At 41.7% G+C, this 6,000-nt stretch overlaps 1 protein-coding gene across 5 annotated transcripts in view; it reads right to left on the bottom strand.

Annotated features, from left to right (window-relative positions):
* The window catches only part of NALCN (sodium leak channel, non-selective), a 219,176-nt gene extending 218,400 nt beyond the window's left edge, over positions 1-776 (bottom strand). For 4 of the 5 annotated variants that reach the window (XR_002444045.1, XR_002444050.1, XM_021415902.1 and 1 more), the window contains exon 1: positions 218-776. The gene's annotated coding sequence lies outside the window, so the exon portion shown is untranslated. Of the gene's footprint in view, positions 1-171 lie in introns of all 5 variants that reach the window. The other variant, XM_021415912.1, reaches the window with a different exon arrangement.

Raw genomic sequence — 6,000 nt, 5'->3', positions numbered from 1 at the left:
GCCCCCTCCCACCGCGGGGCTCGGCAGGACGCGGCCCCGGCGATCCGCAGAGCCCCGGCCGGGCCTCTCGCCGCGCGTTTCGCCGGCGGCCTATGGAGCGCGGCGGCGGTCAGCGGCGCTGAGTGCGCGGGGACCGGGGATGGAGCGGGGAGGAGCCGGGGGTCACCGTACCGAGCCAGCGCCGCGCTGCGAGCCGCGCCCGATGCCTCCAACCTACCGCCAGCATCCGCCTTCATGGCGCGCTCGGGAGGGGCCAGCCCCGGCCCCCGCGGCTGTGTGAGGTGCTAGCGGTGTTTCGGCGGCGGAGCGGGGGGAGCGGAGCGGAGCAGAGCCGGGCGGCCGCCCTCGGTCTCTCGGCAACGGCGGCGGGTGGGGCGGCCTGCGGGCCCCGCGGAGCGGCCGAGGAGGGGACGGGGCCAACCCCGCGCAACATACGCACAGACAGGCCAAAAAAATAGCGCAAAAATCCACCCCAGGTTCCGAATACTCCGGGTTTAGGTGACGCGGAGCTTGGCGGCTGGGGAGCCGCAGGGAGAGCTGAGGCCGCCCGTGCCTTCACGCAGAGCCAGCAGGCAGCGAGGAAGCACAGTGCAGCCCAGGGATCGCATCCCAGGGTAGCACATCTGGGGCAGCTGTCAGCATCTGTCTGAGCGTCTAGGGTGTTCTTCGGAGTGTGTGTGTGCCGGCTTACTGAGGCCCAAAGTAGCTACGAGTCAATGAATGAAGAGGGAGCCCAGCATCACCTGTTGTAAAGAAATACCTTAAATAAATACTTGGAAAACTACCTCTGTGAGTGAAGTCACCACATTCCAATCTGTATTATTATCTTGGGAGGGAAAAAAAAAGAAAGTGAATTTCAGTAACTTACACTTTAAATGATTCTAGTTGATACCCTTCTGAGCCTATAAAATTAGCGATATCAAAGAGATAATCCTGCAAATGCAGATGCTATGATAGCGTTAAAGATGTGGAATAGGATTTGAAAAACAAAACCTTTACCAAAACACCACAGAAAACAGAAGGGAAACATATGGCATAAATTGCATTAAATTCTGTTAGATTATATCTGTGTGACCATTACAACAAAAAGCTAATAAGCCTGTTAGGGAGCTGGCCTGAGGTTTATGGATGCAGTCCTGTCAGTGCTTATGTCCTGTGTTAGCAGCATTAGCGATTCCAGTGAATTTAAGTACCCAATTTTAGTGTTCTCAGAATCAGTGTTTTTAATAGTAAGTGACCAGCTGATACTGGAAAAAAAAAAAAAGAAGAAAAAGGTAAGCAAATCAGTTTAGGAATAAATATGTTCACAAGTAATACTCTTCTTACTTCATAATTTTCCTCCTCAATTATATTTTAGTAGTTAGAATAAGTTGCTAGGCAGTATTATGCTGCTGAGATTAGCATCTCTTGAATGAGAAGTGACAGCTGCAAAGAGTGAAACTTTAAAGCTAAATCTAAGCAAAATAAACCAGCATATACAAAGCAGATGTGATTTGGGGCAACTGCTTTTCGGTGGATATACTGGCTAGGGAAGAATGATATGTGATAGAACAGTTCAGGCTGGTAGGGACCTTGGGAGGCCATCTGGTCTGGCCAATCTGCTGAACCATCTTGATTGTCCTGCAAATGAACCTGAACTCAAGTGCATTCACATCTTCCTTATTTCATACTTCTGCTTTTACCTCCTATCATATTTGCTAACTTAAATTTTGCCCTCCCTACCCCTATGCAGCTTCTGTGAACTAATAGAGACAGACCAACACTTCAGCACAGGGTTGGATTCCCTTCCATTGTCTGTCCATGAGCATGACTTGCATCAGGTGGTGATACTACTAGTAAAATGATTTAACCCTTGATTTTTTTGTGTGCCTGCTGTGTGCAAGGGAAAAACAGTAGTGTCTTTCATTTACAGAATCATAGAATCGTTTGAGTTGGAAGGAACCATTAAAGGTCATCTAGTCCACCCCCCCTGCAATGAACAGAGACATCTACAGCTAGATCAAGTTGCTTAGAGCCCCCTCCAGCCTGAACTTAAATGTCTCCAAGAATGGAGCGTCCACCACCACTCTGAGCAACCTGTTCCAATGTTTCACCACCCTTATTGTAAAAAACTTTTTCCTTATATCCAGTCTAAATCTCCCCTCATTTAGTTTGAAACCATTTCTCCTAGTCTTAACACAAGAGCTGTGAAGAGCTGTGGAGGCAATGAAGGTCTACTATTTGCCAGGAAAAGCTATTTCTTGATTTGGTATTTCACCAGAAATTTACATTCATAGTTGCCACAGGCAGACCAATTATGAACATTTTAGAACTTAAGTTGCACATATCATGTATATGAGTACGAAGTGAAGAACTTAGATATTTTAAAAAATCTGATATAATTTTGCAACAAGTATTAGTCACTTTATGTTTAAGGCTATAGTTTGGCTTTATTCTAATTTAGAAAATTCCCTTCAGACAGATAAGGGCTGTATTTGGGTGTTAAGATGAACTTTACTATAATGTAAAATAAGTCAGTAGGAAAGATTTATCTCCACAACAATTTACCTCTCCTCTTTCTAAATCTGGAAGAGAAAAACAGATTTTATTCATTCCTCAAGCTCCACACATGGTTGAAGCTGGCCATGAGGAAACTTCCGAACAAAAGCAAATTATAGAAGATTCCAGGACTAATACTACGAATTCAAGAGGAGAATTCCCACCCTTTCATATCACTTTAATTTCTGTAACATGATCTGCGAACACAGTAAGAGCTCCCTGCATAAAAGGTGATCACAAATCATGCTTCCTAGTCCTACTCACTCAGTAGATCCTGAAGAAAAAGGATGAACGCAAAGCCTGATTTTGTGTGTTTTGTTGCACAATTTGGATAGCTCTCAAGGCCTGTTTTTTTTTTTTTTTTTTTTTCCGTTTTTTTTTTTATGAAGTTAACCAACTATATAGATAAAAATTAGCCACGGGTTTCTAGGTTGCACCAAAGCAGGCAAGTAATGAACTTCTCATGATCCTCATTTTCAGTGAGGAAGATCAACAGATAAGAAGGGAAAGCTCTAAATGTAGGCACCAACTCTTCTGTTTTATAAAATTCAATTGCTACTCTCTCCTTTGCTAATATATATATAAGCATATTTCCATAGCAGTATATGCATTTTGAATAAGAAAAGACACATTATTAATAATGAAATCATGGACGTTTATTTCTGAATATATTTGAGCTTTATTTGTACTTTTCTTATTCTCTCTGTCCATATGTGTCTATTAAGGAGTTGAAGAGAATGGCAAAAAAAGTTCTTAAAACATCCCATAGAGCTGAGCTTAATGGAAATGCTATTGTTGGTATTTGATTAACCACTTAGAAAAGAACTCACTGCTTGATCTGATTTCGGATATTCTGTAATGAGTAAAAGAATTCATGAAATATTCATTTTGGAACGATGGTTGAGCTTTTAAAAAAGGTCATAAAATAGCATTTAGAAATTCAGAATTAAACTTCAGACCCAAAGGATGATTTAATCATTTTGGCATGGGATAGGAGTCAAAAAGTTGCTGTCTGGCCCCGAGGCATCCAAAGACCTTAGTCATCTTAATGGCTGTGAACACAAAGTTCTCCAGGAATCTGAAGTTCTTCTCAGCACATTATTACAGTGGAACAGTATCACAGTGGCAGGACTCCACCTGATTAAAACTGGTCCAGTATCCCAGCTTTCTTCCAGCTGCCTGCTTGGTATGGCTCAGGATGAGAAGTGCTTTCACTCGGAAGCATACGACCATAACAAAAATCATCATGGAGCAACATCAGGCTGATGAGTGCAAGAGAAGGTGGGCTAGTGTTCATGAGAGATTTTGATGGGGATGGATTGCAAAATTACTGTTCTGTGACTAGTGTCAACACTGAAGAACTGGAATAAAGGGCATGGAGTAAGCTTTTTAAATTTTAAGACATTAAGCAGGGTCCTAAATCTACAACTGAATGTGTGTATATATGGTTTACATTTGGAAAATGCTTAACATTCAGAAGAGGGGTGATAATGGTCACCCCCCTCTTCATTTCTTTCTCATTCATTTTTGGTTCGATAACAAGCAGCAGGATCAATGCAAGACAGAGCATTGGAACTATATGAGAGGTGTTGCTGTGGCCTGGAAAATCTGGTGCACATATGTTCAACTCAGACATTAAACCTGAATTACTGCTGTTATGCCTCTAAGAAGTCAGCAATATTCATTTTTTTAATTTACCAACTCTAGGAACAAATCTTAGCTTTTAGAGAGAAGAATGATCCGTCATATCAAATCACTCTGGTGAGTAGTTAAAAACATATAAAAATCATAGACATTCATTGTTTTTATTGTATTTGCCACTATTTCAGATTTGTCAGGATTCCCAGGCAGCAAGTAGCATTGTCCCTTTGAAAAATAAAGGATAGTTTGACTGAATGAGGTTTTATGTTGAAAAATGTCATGCTTGTTTATGTCCTTTCTTGGTCTCTTCAACAATACAGTTAGCATGGAGAGTACCAGAACTTGACTCACTTTCCAAAATATGCGCTAAATGGTTAAGAACACGATAGTATGTTTTTAAAAACATACTGTTATTGCTGGCATTCTGAGCCGCCTTGGAAGCTCATACTTAAGAATCTCATGCTGACTTAAGGCCTCTGTAAAAGAAGGGTAGTGTTGCTGTTTGGGAGAATTAACTAGTAAATGTTAAACAAACAAAAGACCTACCTACTATTTAAAGTTTTGACTGAGACCTGAAAGTGTAAGCTAAAGCTTTACACTAGGGTATAAAAAAATAACCTCTTGATTAATGTTGGCCTGCGAACTGTTTGGGTAGCTTATATTCACTACTATCCAGGCCGACTACATTCAGGCCAGCTCAGCTTTAATCTTGTTCTAACCTTGATCCTATAACTCCAAGCTATTTCTATTCCCTGTCTGATACATCAGCTGTCCCAGATTCCATGTCATGTCAGCAAAAATAATACAAGGTTTTCGGCTCTGTACAGCTCTGCTGCCATTGGTTAGCGCAGCAATGAATCTCAACAGTTGGGTGTATTTCCAAACTGTTTACTTTACATAGATCAGAGTTACCTCTGTCAAGTCTTTTGGTCTGCAGATGCTAAAACAGCTTGTCACAAGTTAGACCTTTAGAGCCATCTAGTTTGGTGATTGTGTGTCTGTGACAGAAATGATGCAAGATTACTGGGAGCTTCCAAGTCTCTTCATTCCAGGTTTTATAGAGAAATAGTAAGTTCTGTGATATGTGGGGTTTTCAACTTCTGTTTAATTATAGAAAATTGCTATGTAAGCGAATGGCTCTGCAATGTTTCTTCGTGCAAAAACTTGTGGTGTTACTATACTGGGCTCCATGGAAACCCAGAAGATTATTTGACAAATTTTGGTGGTCTCCAGTTACATTTTAAGCATAGGCTCTTCACTGGATGTTCTGTGTTTTGTTTTTTATAAAAAAGTCCTAAAAATAGCATGGCATTTTGGTTTGCAAACCTAATGCCTTCATTAAAGAGTCAGGAAAATTAAGCTGGCCGCTATGAAGCCATAATAAAAGAGTAGGAAGAGTCCATCTGCTTCCCTGTACCAGGTCAAATTCGGTTTAGCAGCATGGTATGTAATCAGAGTCACAGAATCACAGAATGGTTGGAGTTGGAAGGGACTCTTGGAGGCCATTTGGTCCAACTTCCTGCTCAAAGCAGAGTTGCCTAAAGCCAACTGCCCAGGGCAGTTCAGAAGGCTGTGAAACCACAAAATAGCCATCACTAGTTTGGACAGGAAATTACACTACTGGTTCTTCTCCTGGTAAGAAAAAATTGTAGGAGAAAGACTTATTCCAGTCTCTCACCGTATCAAATCCTGCAAACTTTTAATGAGAGCACTAACAGAGATGTACTTAAACTGATGTTCAGATGCGGGGTGTTTAGCAGCATCAATTTTCTTGGTTCCACATCTTTATTTGAAGACATTTCTTGTCTGACAAGTGTTACT

Source organism: Numida meleagris, chromosome 1 (genome assembly GCF_002078875.1).
Source record: "Numida meleagris isolate 19003 breed g44 Domestic line chromosome 1, NumMel1.0, whole genome shotgun sequence".
Taxonomy (NCBI): Eukaryota; Metazoa; Chordata; class Aves; order Galliformes; family Numididae; genus Numida; species Numida meleagris.
The sequence above is the reverse complement of the archived record's forward strand: the minus strand, read 5'-3'. Positions and strand labels throughout refer to the sequence as shown.